This window comes from Rattus norvegicus, chromosome X (assembly GCF_021556685.1).
Source record: "Rattus norvegicus strain SHRSP/BbbUtx chromosome X, alternate assembly SHRSP_T2T, whole genome shotgun sequence".
Taxonomy (NCBI): domain Eukaryota; kingdom Metazoa; phylum Chordata; class Mammalia; order Rodentia; family Muridae; genus Rattus; species Rattus norvegicus.
In genome coordinates, this window is record NC_141554.1 from 29,795,394 (window position 1) to 29,819,168 (window position 23,775).

General features: G+C 41.5%; 1 pseudogene; it reads right to left on the reverse strand.

Moving 5' to 3' along the window:
* Positions 1 to 597: 597 nt before the first annotated feature.
* The window catches only part of LOC100362249 (hypothetical), a 109,146-nt pseudogene continuing 85,968 nt past the window's right edge, over positions 598 to 23,775 (reverse strand).

A 23,775-nucleotide genomic window follows, 5' to 3' on the forward strand; every position in this document is an offset into this window, starting at 1 on the left:
GGTACTGAGTGGATTCTGGGCATTATTTTGAACATAGCAGTATTTAGTCTAATACTCTAACTTTCCAAGTGCTTCCATACACATGAATCATGCCCAAATCCTACCCATTTTTCCCCACAGGGAGCACTTTACCGCATTACCACATATTTGAGATTATTGGGCATTTCCCAAAAGTGCCATCTGGTGGGAGGCTTCTGAGCCATAAGAATACTCAGTGAATAGTTTGTCTTCCTTTACTCAAAAAAGCAGCCCTTTCAGCTGTGCTATCAGGCTGGTAGTACTTTTCTTCATTCAAGGCATATTAAGTGTTAATTGCCCCCACACTGATGCATGCTTAAATTCCTGTGTGGTGTTTTTTATTTAAAAAATCTCTAACCTATGTTTCGCTTTTTGATTTATGCTTAAACACACCATCTTGGAATGCAGAATTTAGGATTTGAATACCTTTAAGGAAGGCAACACATTCAACAGGAAGAAGATAAAAGCTTTGGACATACCCTCAAAATCAATGTGATATTTTATTTTGAATAAGTGCATAATTACAGAAGTACTGTGTGGGTGTAGGAAATTTTATCATGGAGTCTCATGGGACTTTTTTCAAACACCAGAACTCTCATTTATGGACACATCATCATCCTGTATAGAAGGATGCTGGGCTTTCACATTGCTCTGAACTTTCAATGACCTGATCTCAAAGAGGAACATAATCACTACAATGAGTGACAGGGTAGTTGTCAGTAGCTTTAAATGCGTAAGTGCTGTGTTTCTTTATCAGGGTTTCATTCTGAACTGGAAAGTTTGGTGGAAAATCAATGGTGATTTTGCCATACAGATATACTACATGGTTCCAGGTCACAGAAATAATGGTACAAAGACTACTCATGATCAGAATGAAGACAGAGCACTTGTAGCACACTATCTTAAACTCAGCGACTGAGGCTTTGATTATGCTGACCTCAATGGCTGTTGATAGAAGATAATATTAAGGAGGAAAATGATTTAAAATTAAAATCTACAAACTCTAGCATTTCAAATTGAATTTTAAAGTCAAAATATATGCTTTACTTTTCCCTGATTACTTTTTCTTCCTTGGAGGGAGTATATAGATCATATGTCACTCAAATGCTTGCAAGGAATTGTGGACATGTTTAGTAATTTAAAAAATCCTTTGTGGGATCTGTTAACAAATTATTGGTAAAATAACCTTATGGAAGGAAGAAAGCATAAATAATTAGTTTGTAAAATAATTCATACCATTCTTTGTAGCTCTTTTGTTTTTACTTTTATTGGATTTTTTACTAGATTTTTTAATTTACATTTCAAATGTTATCCCCTTTCAGGAATTACCATTCATAGACCTTTCCCCTTTTCCCCTTTCTTCTATGAGTGTATCCCCTCCCAGGAATGCACTGCTTCCTGCCTCACCACAGTGAAAGCTCCCTACATTAGCAGATCCAGCAGGCCAAGGTCTTCTCATCATACTGGTGTCCAACAAGGGCAATCTCTGCTAGATGTGCAGTTAGTGTCATGGGGCTGTCTATGTGTATACTATGGGTGGTGCTTTAGTGCATCAGAGCTGTGATTGGTTGGTATTTTCATTCATATGAGGTTTCAAGACCCTTCAGCTCTTTCAATCTTTTCTCTAACTCCTCCAATGGGGACCCATTTTCAGTTCAATGATTCACTGCTAGCATTCTTCTCTGTATTTGTCATGCTTTGGCAGAGCTTCACAGGAGACAGCTATATCAAGCTCCTATCTGAATGCACTTTTGACATTAGCAAGATCATCTGTGTTTGGTGGCTGTATGTATAAGGTCTGGATCCCAAGCTGGGGCAAGCTCTGAATAGCCAATGCTTCAGTCTCTGCTCCAAACTCTGTCTCCATATCTCCTCCTATGAATATTTTTGTTCCCCCTTATAAGAAGGAGGGAGGCATTCACAGTTTGGTTGTCCCTATTCTTCAACTTCATGTGGACTGTGGATTGTATCTTGGCTAATCTGAACTTTTGGACTAATATCAACTTATCAGTGAGTGTGTAACATGTGTGTTTTGTGAATGTGTTACCTCACCAAGGATGATAATTTCTAGTTCCACCCATTTTCCTAGGAATTTCATGAAATCATTGTTTTTGATAGATAAGTAGTATTCCATTGTGTAGATGTACCACATTTTCTGTTTCCATTCCTCTGTTGAAGGGCATATGGGTTATTTCCAGCTTCTGGCTATTATAAATAAGGCTACTATGAATACAGTGGAGCTTGTATCTTTGTGTTATGCTAGAGCATCATTTGGGTATATGCCCAGAAGTGGTGTAGCTGGATTGTCAGTTAGTAGAATGTCTAGGTTTTTGATAAACTTCCAGACTGATTTCCACAGTGGTTGTACCATCTTGCAATTCCACCAACAATGGAGGAGTGTTCCTCTTTCACCACATCCTTGCCCACATCTGCTATTATCTGAGTTTTTGTACTAAGAAATTCTGACTGTTGTGAAGTGGAATCTCAGGCTTGTTTTGATTTTTCTTTCCCTGATGACTAAGGGTATTCAATTTTTCTTTAGGTACTTCTCCACCATTCAATATTTCTCAGCTGAGAATTCTTTGCTTAGCTCTTCAACCCATATTTTAATAGGTCATTTGACCCTATGGAGTCTATCATCTTGAGTTCTTTGTATATAAAATGTAAGCCTTCTATGAGATGTTGGATTGGTGAAGATTTTTTTCCCAATCTCTTCATTGGCGTTTTGTTCTAATGACAGTGTCCTTTGACTTACAGAAGCTTTGCAGTTTTATGAGGTCCTATTTTTGATTTTTGATCTTAGAGCATAAACCATTTGTGTTTTGTTCAGGAAATTTTCCCCAGTGCCTATGTGATTGAGATTCTCCCCCACTTTTTATTCTATTACTTTGAGTGTATCAGTTTTGATGTGGTGGTCCTTGATCCAGTTGGACTTTAGTTTTTTACAAGGTGATAAGAATTGATTAATTTGCATTCTTCTACATGCTGACATCCAGTTGAGCCAGCACCATTTGTTGAAAATGCTGTCTTTTTTTCTACTGGATGGTTTTAGCTCACTTGTGAAAGATCAAGTGATTATAGGTATTTGAGTTCATTTCTGGGTCTTCAATTTAATTTCCTTGATATAGTTTCTGTACTAATACCATGGCAAATTTTTCCAACTGCACTGTAATACAGCTTGAGGTCAGGGATGGTGATTACAGCTGAAGTTCTTTTATTGTTGACAATATTTTTTTGCTATCCTGGGTATTTTTTTCCAAATATATTTGCACATTGCTCTTTAAAATTTTATGAAGAATTCAGTTGCAATTTTGATGGGAATTGCATTGAAAATATAGTTTACTTTCAGCAAGTTGACCATTTTTACAATATTAATTCTGCCAATCATTGAGCATGGGATATCTTTCCATCTTCTGAGATCTTCTTCTATTTCTTTCCCACATACCTGAATTTCTTGTCATTCAGATCTTTCACTGTCTTGGATAGCATCACACCAATGTATTTTATATTATTTGTGGGTATTGTAAAGGGTGTCATTTCCATCATTTCTTTCTAAACCTGTTTATCCTTTGAGTAGAGGAAGGCAACTGATATGTTTGAATTAATTTTATATCCAGCCATATTGCTGAAAATTTTTATGAGGTTAGGAGTTTTCTGGTGGTACTTTTGGAGTCACTTAAGTATACTATCATGTTATCTGTAGATAGTGATATTTCAACTCCTTCCTTCCAATTTATATCCGTTTTACCCAAATTTGTTGTCTCATTGCTGTGGCTAGGAATTAGAGTACTATTTTGAATAGGCAGAGAAAGAGTGGGCAGCTTTGTCTAGTCTCTGATTTTAGTGGGATTCCTTCAAGTTTCTCTCCATTTATTTTGATGTTGACTATTGGTTTGCTGTATATTGCTTTTAATATGTTAAATTATGGGCCTTAAATTCCCAATCTTTCCAATACTTTGATCATGAAGGGGTGTTGAATTTTGTCAAATGCTTTCTCAGCATCTAATGAAATGATCATGTGATTTTTTTCCTTGAGTTTGTATATATAGTGTATTACGTTGATAGATTTACATATATTGAACCATCTTTTCACCCCTCACATGAATTGTACTTGATCAAGATGGATCATCATTTTCATGTGTTCTTGCATTCAGTTTGTGAGAATTTTATTGAGTCTTTTTGCATCCATGTTCATAAAGGAAATTTGTCTGGTTTTCTATCATTGTTGGGTCTTTTTGTGGTTGAGTCATAAAAGTAATTGTGGCTTCACAGAAGGAATTGGGTAGTATTCCTTCCGTTTCTACTTTGTGGAATAGTTGGAAGTGTATTGGTTTTAGGTTTTCTATAAATGTTTGATAGAACTTAGCACTTAATCAATCTTGCACTGGGTTTTGGGTTTTTTTATTTGTTTGTTTGTTTTGTTTTGTTTTGGAGTGGTGAGTGTGTGTGTGTGTGTGGACTTTTATTGACTACTTCTATTTCTTTAGGTGTTATGGAATTATGTAGATAGTTTATCTGATCCTTATTTAACTTTGATACCTTGTTATCTGTCTTGAAAATTGTTCATTCATTCAGATTTTATAATTTTGTTGCATATAGGCTTTTGTAGTACGATTTGAAGATTTTTTCAAACGCCATCACGTATTTTTGTTAGTTTGTTCTATCTCCCTTTTCCCTTCTGTTTTTACCTTCCATTTCTTGCTTTATTGGGGATTATATTATTTACATTTCAAATGCTATTTTCTTTCTTGGTTTCCTGTCAATAAACTCCCAATCCCAACAATTTTCCCCTTACTTCAATGAGCGGGTTCCCCTACCCTTCTACCAACACTTCTTGCCTTGCCACCCTGAAATTTCCCTATACACGGGTTCCTGCCTTGGCCCTATGAAGGCTTCTCCTCCCATTGGTTCGAAAGGGTCATTCTTTGCTACTTAGACAGCTGGAGCCATTTATCTGTCCATGTGTACTCTTTGGATTGTGGCTTAGTCCCTGGGAGCTCTGGTTGGTTGTTATTGTCGTTATTGTGTTGCAATCTCTTTGACCTCTTTCAATCCTTTCTTCAACTCTTCCAGTGGGGATCTCATTCTCAGCTCAATGGTTTCCAGCTAGCATTCACATCTGTATTTGTCATGCTCTGGCAGAGCTTCTCGGGAATCAGCTATATGAGCCTCCTGTCAGAATGCACTTCTTGGCATCAGCAATGATGTCTAGGTTTAGTTGCTGTATGTGTATAGGCTGGTTCCCCAAGTAGAGCAGTCTTTGAAATGCCATTCCTCAAGCCTCTTTTCCATATGTTGATCCTGTATTTTTGCCTATGAATATTTTTGTTCCCCCTTCAAATATGGATTGAAACATTTGAGTAGTAATCTATTGTGTAAATGTACCATTTTCTGTATCCATCCCTCTGTTGATGGACATCTTGGTTCTTTCCAGCTTCTGGATATTATAAACAAGGCTGCTTTGAACATAAATGATTATCTGTCATTGTTTATATTTTGGAGCATATTTTTGGTATATACTCAGAAGTGGTATAGCTGGATCTTTAGGTCGTACAATTTCCAGTCTTCTAAGGAACCTTGAGACTGATTTCCAGAGTGGTTTTACCCATTGCAACCCCACGAAGAGTGGAGCATTGTTCATTCTTCTCCACATTTGCACCAGCATCTGTTGTCACCTGAGGATTTTTTAATTTATTCATTTATTTATTAAAAATGAAATAAACATTTCTTATTAAAGAATTGAGGTCCTAAAACTTACAATCCCTTTGACTTTGCAAGTAATATGATGGCTGATATGTGCCAACATATTCAGTTAATTTCCCTTTTGAACCTTTCTGCTACTGAGGTACAGATCTGACCCCAGGGATTTGTCTACAGTAAAATGCTCATCAAGGTCAAGTTGAACTATCTCACTTCTTACCATGATCTTCTCACATCACGTCAGCCAGTGCCTTTTCCAGAAGAGCTCAAAGATACAGAGAAATATATTTCCTCACCTATGTAGTCACTCATGTGACTACTGATATACTTGGATTTTTATTTCATTTTGTATGAAGTTACACTGCACAGATATTTTTTAACCCCTGCCCTTTTTTATTGGTTTCCTTAAATTGGATATTTTCTTTAGTTACATTTCAAACACCATCCTTTATCCTGGTTTCCCCTCTGGAATCCCTCTATCCCCTTCCCCCTTCCCTGGCCTCTTTGAGAATGTACCCCCAAGCACCCATCCACTCCCACCTATGTCCCTGCTCTGGCATTCCCCTACGAAGGAGCATTGAGCCTCCACATGGTCAAGGGCCTCTCCACTCATTGATGCCCTATAAGACCATCCTCTGCTACATATGTGGCTGGAGCCATTGGTCCCTCCATGTGCACTATTTGCTTGGTGGTTTATTCTCTGGGAGCTTTGGGTTTCTGGTTATTTGAAATTTTTGTTCATCCTATGGAGTTGAAAACCCCTTCAGCTCCCTCTGTCCCTTTTCTATCTCCTCATTTTTGGGCACTCTTTTCAGTCCAATGTTTGGTTGAGAGCATCTGACTCTGCATTTCTCAGACTCTGGCAGAACCTCTCAGGAGACAGCTATATCAGGTTTCTGTCAGCATGTACTTATTGGCATCCTCAATATTGTCTGGGTTTGGTGACATTATATGGACCTCCAAGTACAGCCATCTCTGAATGAACTTTCTCTCAGTTTCTGTTCCACACTTTTTCTGTATATATTTTGTTTTCCATTCTAAGAAAGATTAAAGCATCCACTCTTTGATGTTCCAATTTCTTGAGGCTCATGTGGTCTGTGGATTGTAACTTGGGTATACTCAAGCATTTTGTCTAATAAATCTGTTTATCAGTGAATGCTTACCATATGTGTTTTTTTGTTGTGATTGAGTTTTCTCACTCAGAATATTTTCTAGTTCCATCCATTTGCCTAAGAATTTCTTGAGGTCACTGTCTCTGCTTGTGCTGAGAGCTAAAAGCCAGTCTCTAGGAGCTCTGACACACCTGAGAGCAGATGTAAGACCACCATTTCTGCTCTGAGAGACCTGGCTAGAGCCCTCAGAACACAAGAACCCAGGAGCACTCTGACACAACTATCTATATCCAGATTTCACTTCAAGAAAGTAGATCTCCAGGAGTACTGACACCCAGGCATATAGGAGGGTCAAGCAGCTGTCAGAGAAAGCAAGACCAGCTAATAACCAGAAACAACCAGATAGCAAAAAGCAAGCACAGGAACCTAAGCAACTGAAACCAAGACTACTTGTCATCATTGGAGCCCAGTTCTCCCAACAAAGCAAATGCTAAATACCCAAACACACTGGAAAAGCAAGGTTTGGATTTAAAATCTCATCTCATGATGATGATAGAGGAGTTTAAGAAGGACATAAATAACCCCCTTAAAGAAATAAAGGGCAACACAGGTAAATAAGTAGAAGCCGTTAAAGAGGAGACACAAAAGTCCCTTAAAGAATTACAGGAAAACACAACCAAACAGGTAAAGGAGTTATCCAGAATCTAAAAATGGAAAAAGCAACAATAAGAGATGACAAAGGGAGACAACCCTGGAGATAGATACCCTGGGAAAGAGATCAGGAGTCATACATACAAGCATCAGCAACAGATATCAGAAAGTATTTCTGGGGCAGAAGATACCATAGAACACATTGACACAACCATCACAGAACATGTGAAATGCAAAAACCTCCTAATCAAAACCTTCCAGAAAAGCCAGAACACAATGAGAGGGTAAAACCTAAGGATAATAGGTATTGAAGAGAGCGACAACTCCAAAATTAAAGAGTCAGTAAATGTCACCAAAAATCATAGAAGAAAATTTCCCTAACCTAATGACAAAGATGGCTATAAACATCCAAGAAGCATAAAACACTCCAAATAGATTGGACCAGAAAAGAAATACCACCTGTCGCTTAATAGTCAAAATATCAAATGAACAAAACAGAGAATGAATATTAATAGCAGTAAGGCAAAAAGTCAAGTAACATATATAGGTAGACCTATAAGAGTTACACCAGACTTCTCACCAGAGACTTTGAAAGCCAGAAGATCCTGGGTAGATTCAATATAGACCCTAATAGAATACAATGCCAGTCTAGGCTACTATAGCTAGCAAAATTCTTAATTATCATAGATAGAGAAGCCAAGATATTCCATGACAAAACCAAATTTACACAATATGTTTCCACAAATCCATCCCTACAAAGGATAATAAATGGAAAATTCCAACACAAGGAGGAAAACTATACCCTAGATAAAGCAAGAAAGTAGTCTTCTGGCAACAACCACAAAAGAGGAGAGCCACACAAACATAATTCCACCTCTAATAACAAAAATACAAGGAAACAACGATTTTAACATATTTTTTAAATTTCTGAACATCAATGGATTCAGTTCCCCAATAAAAGACATAGACTAGCACACTGGATATGTAAAAATGATCCATCATTTTGCTGCATGCAAGAAGCACACTTCAGTTGCAATGACAGAAACTACTTTAGAGTAAAAAGCTGCAAAACAATTTTTTTCACTTTTTTTTTCTTTTTATTAACTTGAGTATTTCTTATATACATTTCAAGTGTTATTCCCTTTCCCGGTTTCCGGGCAAACATCCCCCTGCCCCCTCCCCTTCTTTATGAGTGTCCCCCTCCCTACCCTCCCCGCATTGCCAACCTCCCCCCAACAGTCTAGTTCACTGGGGGTTCAGTCTTAGCAGGACCCAGGGCTTCCCCTTCCACTGGTGCTCTTACTAGGATATTAATTGCTATCTATGAGGTCAGAGTCCAGGGTTAGTCCATGTATAGTCTTTAGGTAGTGGCTTAGTCCCTGGAAGCACTGGTTGCTTGGCATTGTTGTACATATGGGGTCTCGAGCCCCTTCAAGCTCTTCCAGTTCTTTCTCTGATTCCTTCAACAGGGGTCCTATTCTCAGTTCAGTGGTTTGCTGCCGGCATTCGCCTCTGTATTTGCTGTATTCTGGCTGTGTCTCTCAGGAGCGATCTACATCCGGCTCCTGTCAGCCTGCACTTCTTTGCTTCATCCATCTTGTCTAATTGGGTGGCTGTATATGTATGGGCCACATGTGGGGCAGGCTCTGAATGGGTGTTTCTTCAGTCTCTGTTTTAATCTTTGCCTCTCTCTTCCCTGCCAAGGGTATTCTTGTTCCCCTTTTAAAGAAGGAGTGAAGCATTCACATTTTGATCATCCTTCTTGAGTTTCATTTGTTCTAGGCATCTAGGGTAATTCAAGCATTTGGGCTAATAGCCACTTATCAGTGAGTGCATACCATGTTTATCTTTCTGTGATTGGGTTAGCTCACTCAGGATGATATTTTCCAGTTCCAAACATTTGCCTACGAATTTCATAAAGCCGTTGTTTTTGATAGCTGAGTAATATTCCATTGTGTAGATGTACCACATTTTCTGTATCCATTCCTCTGTTGAAGGGCATCTGGGTTCTTTCCAGCTTCTGGCTATTATAAATAAGGCTGCTATGAACATAGTGGAGCACGTGCCTTTTTTATATGTTGGGGCATCTTTGGGGTATATGCCCAAGAGAGGTATAGCTGGATCCTCAGGCAGTTCAATGTCCAATTTTCTGAGGAACATCCAGACTGATTTCCAGAATGGTTGTACCAGTCTGCAATCCCACCAACAATGGAGGAGTGTTCCTCTTTCTCCGCATCCTCGCCAGCATCTGCTGTCACCTGAGTTTTTGATCTTAGCCATTCTCACTGGTGTGAGGTGAAATCTCAGGGTTGTTTTGATTTGCATTTCCCTTATGACTAAAGATGTTGAACATTTCTTTAGGTGGTTCTCAGCCATTCAGCATTCCTCAGCTGTGAAATCTTTGTTTACATCTGAACCCCATTTTTTAATAGGGTTATTTGTCTCCCTGCGGTCTAACTTCTTGAATTCTTTGTATATTTTGGATATAAGGCCTCTATCTGTTATAGGATTGGTAAAGATCTTTTCCCAATCTGTTGGTTGCCGATATGTCCTAACCACAGTGTCCTTTGCCTTACAGAAGCTTTGCAGTTTTATGAGATCCCATTTGTCGATTCTTGACCTTAGAGCATAAGCCATTGGTGTTTTGTTCAGGAAATTTTTTCCAGTGCCCATGTGTTCCAGATGCTTCCCTAGTTTTTCTTCTATTAGTTTGAGTGTGTCTGGTTTGATGTGGAGGTCCTTGATCCACTTGGACTTAAGCTTTCCATTGGATGGTTTTGGCTCCTTTGTCAAAAATCAAGTGACCATAGGTGTGTGGGTTCATTTCTGGCTCTTCAATTCTATTCCATTGGTCTATCTGTCTGTCTCTGTACCAATACCATGCAGTTTTTATCACTATTGCTCTGTAATACTGCTTGAGTTCAGGGATAGTGATTCCCCCTGAAGTCCTTTTATTGTTGAGGATAGTTTTAGCTATCCTGGGTTTTTTGTTATTCCAGATGAATTTACAAATTTTTCTGTCTAACTCTTTGAAGAATTGGATTGGTATTTTGATGGGGATTGCATTGAATCTGTAGATTGCTTTTGGTAAAATGGCCATTTTTACTATATTAATCCTGCCAATCCATGAGCATGGGAGATCTTTCCATCTTCTGAGGTCTTCTTCAATTTCTTTCTTCAGTGTCTTGAAGTTCTTATTGTACAGATCTTTTACTTGCTTGGTTAAAGTCACACCGAGGTCCTTTATATTATTTGGGTCTATTATGAAGGGTGTCGTTTCCCTAATTTCTTTCTCTGCTTGTTTCTCTTTTGTGTAGAGGAAGGCTACTGGTTTATTTGAGTTAATTTTATACCCAGCCACTTTGCTGAAGTTGTTTATCAGCTTTAGTAGTTCTCTGGTGGAACTTTTGGGATCACTTAAATAAACTATCATATCATCTGCAAATAGTGATGTTTTGACTTCTTCTTTTCCCATCTGTATCCCCTTGACCTCCTTTTGTTGTCTGATTGCTCTGGCTAGAAACTTCAAGAACTATATTGAATAAGTAGGGAGAGAGTGGGCAGCCTTGTCTAGTCCCTAATTTTAGTGGGATTGCTTCAAGTTTCTCTCCATTTAGTTTAATGTTAGCAACTGGTTTGCTGTATATGGCTTTTACTATGTTTAGGTATGGGCCTTGAATTCCTATTCTTTCCAGGACTTTTATCATGAAGGGGTGTTGAATTTTGTCAAATGATTTCTCAGCATCTAATGAAACGATCATGTGGTTTTGTTCTTTCAGTTTGTTTATATAATGGATCACGTTGATGGTTTTCCGTATATTAAACCATCCCTGCATGCCTGGGATGAAGCCTACTTGATCATGGTGGATGATTGTTTTGATGTGCTCTTGGATTCGGTTTGCCAGAATTTTATTTAGTATTTTTGCGTCGATATTCATAAGGGAAATTGGTCTGAAGTTCTCTTTCTTTGTTGGGTCTTTGCGTGGTTTAGGTATAAGAGTAATTGTGGCTTCATAGAAGGAATTCTGTAGTGCCCCATCTGTTTCAATTTTGTGGAATAGTTTGGATAATATTGGTACGAGGTCTTCTGTGAAGGTCTGATAGAATTCTGCACTAAACCCGTCTGCACCTGGGCTCTTTTTGGTTGGGAGACCTTTAATGATTGCTCCTATTTCCTTTGGAGTTATGGGGTTGTTTCAATTGTTTATCTGTTCCTAATTTAACTTCGGTACCTGGTATCTGTCTAGGAAATTGTCCATTTCCTGCAGATTTTCAAGTTTTGTTGAATATAGGCTTTATAGTAAGATCTGATGATTTTTTGAATTTCCTCTGAATCTGTAGTTATGTCTCCCTTTTCATTTCTGATTTTGTTAATTTGGATACACTCTCTGTGTCCTCTCGTTAGTCTGGCTAAGGGTTTATCTATCTTGTTGATTTTCTCAAAGAACCAACTTTTGGTTCTGTTGATTCTTTCTATGGTCCTTTTTGTTTCTACTTGGTTGATTTTAGCTCTGAGTTTGATTATTTACTGCCTCTCTACTCCTCCTCGGTGTATTTGCTTCTTTTTGCTCTAGAGCTTTTAGGTGTGCTGTCAAGCTGCTGACATATGCTCTTTCCTGTTTCTTTCTGCAGGCACTCAGCGCTATGAGTTTTCCTCTTAGCACAGCTTTCATTGTGTCACATAAGTTTGGGTATGTTGTACCTTCATTTTCATTAAATTCTAAAAAGTCTTTCATTTCTTTCTTTATTTCTTCCTTGACTAGGTTATCATTGAGTAGAGCATTGTTCAATTTCCACGTATATGTGGGCATTCTTCCCTTAATGTTATTGAAGATGAGTTTTAGCCCGAGGTGGTCTGATAGCACGCATGGGATTATTTCTATCTTTCTGTACCTGTTGAGGCCCGTTTTTTGACCAACTATATGGTCAGTTTTGGAGAAAGTTCCATGAGGAGCAGAGAAGAAGGTATATCCTTTTGCTTTAGGATAGAATGTTCTATAAATATCCGTTAAGTCCATTTGGCTCATGACTTCTCTTAGTCTGTGTACGTCTCTGTTTAATTTCTGTTTCCATGATCTGTCCATTGATGAGAGTGGGGTGTTGAAATCTCCCACTATTATTGTGTGAGGTGCAAGGCGTGTTTTGAGCTTTATTAAGGTTTCTTTTACGTATGTAGGTGCCCTTGTATTTGGGGCATAGATATTTAGGATTGAGAGTTCATCTTGGTGGATTTTTCCTTTGATGAATATGAAGTGTCCTTCCTTATCTTTTTTGATGAGTTTTAGTTGAAAATTGATTTTATTTGATATTAGAATGGCTACTCCAGCTTGCTTCTTCTGACCATTTTCTTGGAAAGTTGTTTTCCAGGCTTTCACTCTGAGGTAGTGTGTGTCTTTGTCTCTGAGGTGTGTTTCCTGTAGGCAGCAGAATGCAGGGTCCTTGTTGCGTATCCAGTTTCTTAATCTATGTCTTTTTATTGGGGAGTTGAGGCCATTGATGTTGAGAGATATTAAGAAATAGTGATTATTGCTTCCTGTAATATTCATATTTGGATGTGAGGTTATGTTTGTGTGCTTTTCTTCTCTTTGTTTTGTTGCCAAGACGATTAGTTTCTTGCTTCTTCTAGGGTATAGCTTGCCTCCTTATGTTGGGCTTTACCATTTATTATCCTTTGTAGTGCTGGATTTGTAGAAAGATATTGTGTAAATTTGGTTTTGTCATGGAATATCTTGGTTTCTCCATCTGTGTTAATTGAGAGTTTTGCAGGATACAGTAACCTGGGCTGGCATTTGTGTTCTCTTAGGGTCGGTATGACATCTGTCCAGGATCTTCTGGCCCTCATAGTTTCTGGCGAAAAGTCTGGTGTGATTCTGATAGGTCTGCCTTTATATGTTACTTGACCTTTTCCCCTTACTGCTTTTAATATTCTTTCTTTATTTTGTGCATTTGGTGTTTTGACTATTATGTGACGGGAGGTTTTTCTTTTCTGGTCCAATTTATTTGGAGTTCTGTAGGCTTCTTGTATGCCTATGGGTATCTCTTTTTTTAGGTTAGGGAAGTTTTCTTCTATGATTCTGTTGAAGATATTTACTGGTCCTTTGAGCTGGGAGTCTTCACTCTCTTCTATACCTATCATCCTTAGGTTTGATCTTCTCATTGAGTCCTGGATTTCGTGTATGTTTTGGACCAGTAGCTTTTTCTGCTTTACATTATCTTTGACAGTTGAGTCAATGATTTCTATGGAATCTTCTGCTCCCGAGATTCTCTCTTCCATCTCTTGTATTCTGTTGGTGAAGCTTGTATCTACAGCTCCTTGTCTCTTCTTTTGGTTTTCTATATCCAGGGTTGTTTCCATGTGTTCTTTCTTGATTGGTTCTATTTCCATTTTTAATTCCTTCAACTGTTTGATTGTGTTTTCCTGGAATTCTTTCAGGGATTTTTGCGATTCCTCTCTGTAGGCTTCTACTTGTTTCCTAAGGGAGTTCTTTATGTCTTTCTTGAAGTCCTCCAGCATCATGATCAAATATGATTTTGAAACTAGATCTTGCTTTTCTGGTGTGTTTGGATATTCCATGTTTATTTTGGTGGGAGAATTGGGCTCCGATGATGCCATGTAATCTTGATTTCTGTTGCTTGGTTCCCTGCGCTTGCCTCTCGCCATCATATTATCTCTAGTGTTACTTTGTTCTGCTATTTCTGACAGTGGCTAGACTGTCCTATTAGCCTGTGTGTCAGGAGTGCTGTAGACCTGTTGTCCTGTTTAGTTTCAGCCAGTTATGGGGACAGAGTGTTCTGCTTTTGGGCGTGTAGTTTTTCCTCTCTACAGGTCTTCAGCTGTCCGTGTGGGCCTGTGTCTTGGGTTCACCAGGCAGGTCACTTGCAGCAGAAGAGTTGGTCTTACCTGTGGTCCCGGGGCTCAAGTTTGCTCGCGGGGTGCTGCCCATGAGCTCTCTGCGGCGGCAGCAACCAGGAAGATCTGCGCCGCCCTTTCTGGGAGCTTCCGTGCACTAGGGTTCCAGATGGCGTTTGGTGTTTTCCTCTGGCTTCTGAGATGTGTGTGCAGAGTGCAGTCTCTTCTGGTTTCCCAGGCGTGTCTGCCTCTCTGAAGGTTTAGCTCTCCCTCCCACGGGATTTGGGTGCAGAGAACTGTTTATCCGGTCTGTTTCCTTCAGGTTCCGGCAGTGTCTCTGCAAAACAATTTTTGAAGCAAATGGTTTCAGGAAACAAGATAGGTGCATAGGTTCAGGTTAGGTGGAGAAAACTCAGACAGGAAAAGGTAGCAGCTTTTGCTGCCTACATCTTCAGGTCCTTCTCCTTTCTGCCACTGCCTGCTGCTTCCTTTGCTCTGGCCTGGTGAGCCAGCAGAAGACTGACTAGGTAATGACCCGTGCTGGGGAGATTCTGGTGGCAATTTCAGGGAGAGCAGAACTCTCCTCCAATTGGCAGTGTTACAGCTGTTATGACAGAAGTTCTCAGACAATGGAATAATTCCTGCACACCATTACTTCTGAACCAACCTTTAAATACAGTGTTTTTTGGATGGGTCAGACCTCATCTACATATTTGGAGGAAATGGTCCTATCTCTACAACTGATCTGTCTTGAGCGCACATAACCTATGGGCATGTCTTCATCTATGGAGGAGAGGCTTGGAGCATTGCTCTATGTGACTTGTTCTGTCTCAAATCTCCCTAGAGGTGTTTATGGGGTGGATTGCATCTAGTGATGCCATGATCTGGGAGGCAGGGTATGTGCCTACCTCCATTTTAGGGTCTTCTGGGGATTCAACCAGTCTTGACCAGGAATCAGGGTACCTATAACCACTCACCACCCCATAACACCTGCTTTTTCTTTTATGAGGGAGATGTATCATTATAATAACTGTCTCCTAAGTTATGAACATTTTGATACTGAACCAAGACCTGATTGCTAATGATTTTAGCAATCCTACTCATCTGCTCCTTTTAAAACGAAATGAGACAGGTACCAAGATAAGTAAGGCTATAATCGCTAGTGTGAGGCCAAGGAGGGGAAGAACCCAAGATATAAAGGAGTTAGAGTACCAAGGGGAAGGAGTGTTGGGAACATAGCATGCCTGGAATTTTCCCAGGTGCTCTTTGAGCATTTGTATATCTTGTACCAGCTCAGATTCATTGACAGAGAAGCAACATTCCTTCCCCCAGCAAAACGCAAGTCCCTCCCTGTTCAGCAGTCAGTAAGTACAGGGTTCTTTGGTTTTGAAGAGCAAGTTCTGCTAAGGAGGTTGTCTGGTGTTGAGGAGACTAAAGGCTCTCTTTATTGGAAAACATTGCCTGGTCAAGCTTGTCCTGGAAGTCGCTGGCTAGATTGTTTGGACAACAGGTGTTCCAGACATTCCTGTTGCACACAGTCAGACAGCAATGCCTAGTAAAATGAGTAGAGGGAATACGATCTTTCTCTTCTTCTGGCTTCCTCCTATCTGCAAGGAGAGTTCTTCAGGTCGGTAGAGATAAACCTGGGTTATAATTATCACAGGGGTGCAGAAACCTTGAAAAGTGGGCTTAATACAGGCATCTGTTGTGTCTTTCCACCAGAGGTGGGCAAGAGGGTAAACACATCTGATGTGGTGATGGTGATGTCACTGACACATGTAGAATGGGGTTTTGATGAGGACCCTTTGAGACAAAGCAGTGGGGGTAGGTCAAAAAGAGGAATGTCCTGTTCTTTCCTTGTGCTTAAGGGTCCATAGAGGTCGTGGAAGGAAGTGTTATTGGCTGCGAATAATGGTTTGGAGAGAGAAGCTCTGAGAAAGAATTGGGAGGAGTTGGGGTGAGTGGTTAAGGGGAGGTCAGCTGTGCAACGGATGTACTATAGCCAGGAGAGAGTAGCTCTGAGTTCCTTCTGAGACTGATTTTCCTGTTGGATAATGTTAGCATGAATAAAGACTGATTTGGAGGCAGGAACAAGTTCATGGGAAATATTTAGGTCAACTATGGGATATTTCCATAGCCATTGGTGTAAAGTTTACCCATGACTCCAATTCACCAACATTCATCCCATGGATCACTGATGGAAAGGTGAAAATGAGTTTTAAGGTTGATGAGCATAGTGCCACCTTGATTGACAGATTCCATTCTGCAGCTCCAATATCTGCAACCTCCATATGTGGAGACCTCCTGGAGACATTCACCTGTGTTTCAGTATGAAAGCAGAGGAAAGTGCTGGGGACAGTGGAGACGGAGTCTGGGTGTAGAGGGATCTCAATCCTGGTCTGACATCGTTCAAGTGGACAGTCCTGGGTTCCTATAGCTTTATTCTATCCAACGTAGGTTTTCTTAGCATAGAATCTCCAGTGGTATGTGTTGGGAATGTTAGGAAGAAGCTGGGCAGTAGCAGAGTTAGCATGAGCAATGATGGGAACAGCCATAGGAACAGAGAAGAGGGGGGATTGTGGAGGGTACATGTCCTGGGCAGCAGTCACCAGGCCGTGCATGTCCTACCAGGAGATCTTGCTATCCCTCTGGATGTGTTGTTTCCTCTACCTCCTCTTCTTTGGTCTTTGGTCTGCCAGTGAGAGGCAGGCCATCTTTTTGGTTAGGAGGGTAGTGTCAGACATTTCTCGTGGGAACCCAAATAGGCTTAGGCTGGTCTTGTGGAAAATCACAAGCAAAATCCCTCCTGGTTGTAAGGAGAGTGTCTGGTCCCTTCCAAATTCTATCCAAAGGATTTCACCATACCAGGACTGGAGGGTTTAATTTTGGTGCATGCCAATGGAAGGAGATAAGTGGGATTTTGTAAACCTTAAATATGTTTAGAGTAGTCATCATTAGTTGTACATTAGGGGGGATATTGTTGCCTTTTGTTTTAGGAGTTGGGCTGTTTGGGTTTGATGTGTTCTTTCTATTGTTCCTTGGTTCTGAGTATTGTGGGGAATCCATGTATGGTGAGCAATTTCCCAACATGCAAAAGGTTTTGAATTGAAAGCTAGAGAATACAGGGGAATTATATCAGTTCTTATCTGTTGAGGAATGCCCATGATGGCAAAGGTGTAGTGTATATGGTGAATTAACCTTTTTGAGTGTTCACCTGTTTGGGCTGTGGCCCACATAAAATGGTAGTATCATCTGTAGTGACAAAAATATACTTTCTGTCTACCACAGTGAAGAATATGGGTGACGTTGATTAGCCATAAGGCATTGGATTTGAGGCCTCTCAGATTGGTGCCCACTGTTTGTAATGCTGGGGTAGTAATGAGGGATGCACAAGAATACCATTTTCCCTATTTTAATTTTTTAAATGAGAGGTGTCATTTGTAGTGGAAATTTTGGGTGAGGTTGAAGCATCAAAAGAAAACACTAAATTGGCCAGAGAGGTAGTGCAACTAAGCTAGAGTGGTAACAAGGGATGAGGGAGGGGTTTGGGAGGACAAAGAATTATTGAACCAAGTAATTGTTCCATGAGTTGTGTAGTTTGAGGGTATTAATGGTTGTTTTAAACAACTTTAGATTTTCTAAGTTCAGTAGCCATTGGCTTTGGCAAGAGAGTTCATCTATAGCTGGAAGGTCCCAAGTGTGTGGGTCTCAGCTGTTATCTGTGGATCTCAGCGTGTGTTTCAGGAGTCGTCGGTCAGATGAGGTGTCTAGGGGAAGGCAGATTTGTTGTCCCAGGCAGACAGGTCCAAGTGTAGGACCCGATCAGTCCTACATCCAGGAGTTCCCACTCACAAAAACTCGAAGATGGAGAACGATGATGTAAGCAGGTTTAATGATCCAGTAATTAGGACAGAGGTGACCCCGAATAACAAAGGCCCACACCCTTTATACTTTTTCAGGGTATAGGCTTTAGGTTACAGCATGCGTTGGTTATTTCTCATTGGTGGGGCCTATTACCTTTTGAATTCATTGGTGGTCACCTATTGTCCTTTGAATCCATTGGAGGCCCTTGGTGCGGAAATATCTTTGGCACACAGAGGGGGTGTTATCCTAAATTTCACCTGGTGTTTGCCTAAGGCAGACTTTATCCTTAAGTTATAGTCTTACATTCCCCGCTTTCTCTTTGTACAAGCTTCAATCCTAGAGCTATTCTCAGGGGTCTTGGGTAACTAACTCATATTCTTTATGTCCTGTCCTCATGGTCTCATTCTTTAGGTCCTGTCCTCATGGTCTCATATAGTTGGCGCAGGACCATCAGCTTTAGTGCACCTATTCTCTCTTCTATGAAGGTTATAAACTTTTTCAATATGCAGAGTCTTAAGATCAACAATAGCAGAACAAAAAGAAATCTTAGCAAGGTGGATATGAGGATGGTTATTCAAGGGGATGAGTTAAACCAGGCTTCGAACCAGCCCTGAGTTCTCTCTCTCTCTCTCTCTCTCTCTCTCTCTCTCTCTCTCTCATACACACACACACACACACACACACACACACACACACACACACACACTTGGCTAGCCCTTCTCTCATCTTGACCATCATATCACAATTTGTATAACACATGTCCCCAACTTTTCTCTTTAGCAATTGCATTGATTATTTGCCTTTCTGAGTGAATCCGACTATTGGGTTATAGGTAGCATTTGCTCAGAAAGTATCTCAATACCTTTGGTTACCCTGGTAGGGGCCCTCAGTAGTGTAATTTCTTTTATTACTGTGACCAAGTCTCAAGAAAAGGAGGGCTTGCAGTAGGTGTCTCCTGTAGTCTCCCATCCCCAGGCGGTGCAATGAAACTGGTATGGACCCCCACATCAGTGAACTTCTGCCCAATTTCTTCCATTGAGGGTAAACGTAAGTGGGGTGGTCTCCCACAAGGGACACCATGTCCTATCACACCTCCTTCCTTCCCAGAATCCTTTTTCTTCGACATTGGGCAGTTTGCTTCTGTCAGCACGCCCACACTGGGTGGGGATGTCCCACGAGTCAAGTTTTGCTGCCAGATGACACAGGTCAAAAGTGGGGTCAGGCCACCAGGTGTTGAGGGATTTGGGGGCAATCAGGGAGGCGACCTCATCTCCAGTTCCAGTAGAAATCACAGTCCATGTTTGACAGACCTGCACATGGGGACAGCAGGAGTCCCTGGGGAGTGAAACTTCTGTAGGTTTCACATCAGACATATGTACCAGAGCTGCAATACTGTTATCAACACCAGGAAGGGTCCCTTGCACTGGGGTTCCAGTGACCTCACCTCTGGATGTAGACCCAGTCACTAGTCTGGAAATGTTGGGGGTCTCTGGCATTCCTGGAACATATAAGGCAGACAGTTTGGGCCAAACCTCATGTTGAAATGACTGAAAGGCTTGTAGCCTCAAGAAAACGTTCCTATCAGTGAGTTGGGATACCTCTAATGGGGCGACTCAGTGGACACCAAGGGAGTTGGGGTACCGAACAGGATCTCAAAAGGAGTTGGTTTAGAATGGTAAGGGTTGTTCCGTGCTTGGAGCAGGGCCAGGGGAAAGAGCACCACCCAGTCAGCATTAGTCTCCCAGGTCAATTTAATTAAGGTCTATTTTAGGTTTCTGTTCATTCTCTCTACCTGCACTGAGCTCTGGGGACAGTATGCATAATGGAGCTTCCAATTAGTCTCCAATATCTTTTACGATCCCTGATTTACCTTAGAAGCAAAAACAGGACCATTATCTGATCTAATTTCCTTGGGGACCCCAGACCTTGGGAAGATTTCTTCTAATAACTTCTTGGCTTCCATGGTAGCTGTTTCCTGTTTGGTTAGGAAAGCCTCGAACCATCCAGAGAAAGTATGTACAAACACTAGAAGGTATTTTAAACCATATTTTCCTGGCTTAGCTTCTGTAAATTCGACTTTTCAACAAACTCCTTAGGTCTCTTTGCCCTGTTTTCTCTTGGCTGCATAAACATTTACTTGCTGACACACCTTACACTGTTGTACTGTTTCTCTGGCTAAAAACCTGAAGTCTATTACATATACCTTACCTACTTGGATAAGGTTCTTATCCCCTAAATGAGTCCATTTGTGCATTTGGTAAAGTGAGTCTTTTGTTTTCTGGGGAGTATAGCTTTCCCCTCGAGTATGCCATTATCCTTCCTCTTCTAAGCAATTTGGGCCTCTTCTTCTGTTGCTCATTCTCAATGAGGCCATCCCTTAGTCCAATCCCAGTTCCCAGTGGCTGTTTCTTGCAGTGTCACAACGAGGATTGGCTCTTGTACAACCATTTCTGGAGTCACTTGATCTGCCTGGTTATTGTCTCTTCTCTTTTGATAACCTGGGCAATGAATAATACTCACAGTTGCTGGCTCCATCAGGGCATCCAAGAGATGGCGAAGGCATTAGTGCTGATGTGCTGGGGGAGGGTAGAGGTTCAGCCATCTCAGGTGACATTTGAGTTGTCCACCACGGCAGCACCCACTCATCTCTGACCTTCATGAAGAAAACTCATCCTGTCTGTAGACAAGGTAGCCTCAGCTTCCAGCAGGGGTCGATTGGTCAGTTGTAGAGGTCTTCCCTCCACCCATGAGCTTCTGCCAGTGTTTGACACTCATGCTGTGGTGGCTCCAGTTTGGGATTGCACAGCGAGATGACCAGATTGAGCCCAAAAAGTGGAGTGGTCCCATCCTCTGGGTTTTTCCACTCAAAGGAAGAGCATTTTTGAGTTTGGGGTACCCATCTTAGGCAGAAGAAAGCATCTTTCAATTCTAAAATGGTGTACCAAATTCCAGAAGGTATCAAAGAACTTAGAGTGTAGGGGTTAGGCAGAGTAGTGCAGAAGTCAGCCACTCTACCATGGTTTATCTTTCCAAAGTCCTGGATGGGGTTATAATTGTTAGTGCCTGGCTGGCAGGAGTGGTGTGTTCTGGGCAGAATGGCACTCCAAGCTGGAGGAGCTGGGAGATGTGGGACTTAATTCCTTCTCATGCCTCCCCCAACATCAGGTACTAGTGCATTGAGACAGGGTCAGCCTGCGTCTTAAGCTACACACACACACAGCCTGCAGATATGCATATACACAAACTTACCCAGCCCGTTTCAGCCCACACAAGTCATTTTAGAGCAAATCCCTCCTTAGCGAGGGATAGGGACAGTCACAGATGACCATGAACGAGTGGGATATCCAGCCCACGCTCAGGTTTACAATAATTCTTCAGGTAGTCCATGAATAATGTTTAGTCTCTGTGGCCTCTTGGAACCCCCCCCCCCACAAATTTTTCCCTTTGCTCTGGAGACTGGCCCATCAGCTTGGAGGGCTGAGTGTTGGGCCCTAGGGTTCAGCAAGAATTTGGTGGATTTTCCTTCCACTTTCAGAATTACCCTGGGATATGGGAGGGGGTCTGAACCCCATTCTCCCTAGTTGCTGTCTTCCCCCAGGGCTAACACCTTTGCAGTTTAGGAGGACTTTTCCCAAGACCTGGGATTTCCTGCCTCCAGCTTCTGTTTGTTAGGGCACTCTCCAGCCCAGTGGCCCCTCTCCTTGCAATAGACACACTGGTCCTTTTTAATGGGTTCTGTCTCTGTTCTCTGTCTTCCCTAACTACTGTAGCCAAGATTCTACAGCAAATTCCTTTCCTGTCACCTTTCTTTTGGTATCTCCCTTTCATCTTCTTCCTTTCTCTTTCTCTTTTCCTTCTCCTCTGTCTCCCTGTTATGGTAGACTTACTCAGCAACCCGCACTAATTCCCTCAACAAATTATCCTATAGTCCTTTTAGTCACTGAAGTTATTTTTTTCTTTTTTCTGATAGCTCTACCAGCCTAGTCTATAAAAGCTGAAGTTACAGTAGTTTTGTGCTCCTCACTGCTGGGGTCACAGTGTGTATATTGGCAGAATGTATCCATGAGCCACTCTAGAAAGGCTGAGGGTGACTTGTCTTGTCCCTGCTTAAACTTACAAATTGGTGGGTCATCCTGCAACCCCCTTGAGACCTGCCAACGGAGTCTAGTTGTAAACCTTCAGGTGATCCTTACCTCCTGCTGTATTAGTAGTCCCTGTCAGGTCTAATCAGGGAAAATTCACTCTCCATGACAGCCTGGTCAATTGGTGGTGCCCCCATGTCTGAGGGGACATTTTTTTCCTTATTTCCATCCTCATCTATGGGCCCATAGACTTGGAGGGGGAGGGGCACTGTTGTATCGGGCGAAGTGGCCCTCTTGCTCTGGGTTCCCATGGCCCATCCCAGTTCTGAGGGCCACTCTCCATGTTCCCTTCTTCCTTTGGCCTGAAGAGGGGCTGTGTGAACTGGGGCCATGGTTAGGGGGTGGAAGATCCATCAGCAGCAGATGTGCAGTAGAAGACTCTTGGAGGATGTTCTTTACAGTCTCGTTGGTCTCTACAGGGTTCTTCTTCATGATCAGGACCTGTGAGAATCTTGGAGACCAAAAAGGTTTTATGCAAGAAGGGTGGGGGTTCTCCACTAGATCCTTCCAGGTAACTATATAGGGCACTTGGTCTGAGTACCCGAGGGATTCTGGCCTAAAGACTCTTTCCTCTAGTGGTTTACTAAGATGCTTAACAGGGAAGAGTCCATCTATCCCATGTCCAAAAATAGTGTCAGCTCCAATCCAAGTCCAAGAACTCAGAGAAAGACAATCCACACACATTTTCACCCCTGCCACTGGTGCAGAACAAGGCTGAAGTCCAAAAGCAAAGAGAATGACAATCAACAGACAGTTTGCTCCTCTCATGGGCACAGAATCCAGGTTCAGGTTCTGTGTGTTCAGGTTCACCACTGGAATCAAGTCCAACAGGTTCGAAAAGGAGCAGAATCCTTCCGACACCCTCCAGACCAGACCAAACCAGAATAGAGGCTCTTTAAGCCTTACAGACACTTATGTGCAAACCAAAAGCAAGTCAGATAGCACAGATACCTGTTCAAGTCCACATGCAAACAAACAGAAAGACCAATGTGCTCCTGCCACAAGCACTACAGAAGACAGGTGACCTGCCCACTTATGCTGGAATAGAGTCCACAGCCAACAGGTTCAAAAAGGAGCAGAATCCTCCCAACTCCTTCAATACCTGAGCAAACCAGAAAACTCGGCATCTGACAACTCTCGCTCAGATGCAACCTGAAACCAAATTTCCCAGTGGCTGCACAGATTCAGAGAACAAAGAGAAACTAAACAGACATTCAGATAAGACACAGACAGAGACAGCAGAGAAAACTGTGGTAACTGCTCCAGCTTTCCTCTGGTCCCTAGTCACCTGTTCCTTGAGTAGGATGAATTCCTGGCCAATGCCCCATATGTAGGTCCTGATCCACCCTACGTCCAGGAGGTCCCACTCACAAAAACACAAAGAAAGAGAATGATGAGAGGTTTAATTATCCAGTACACTGTGGTGGCCCTGTAATCA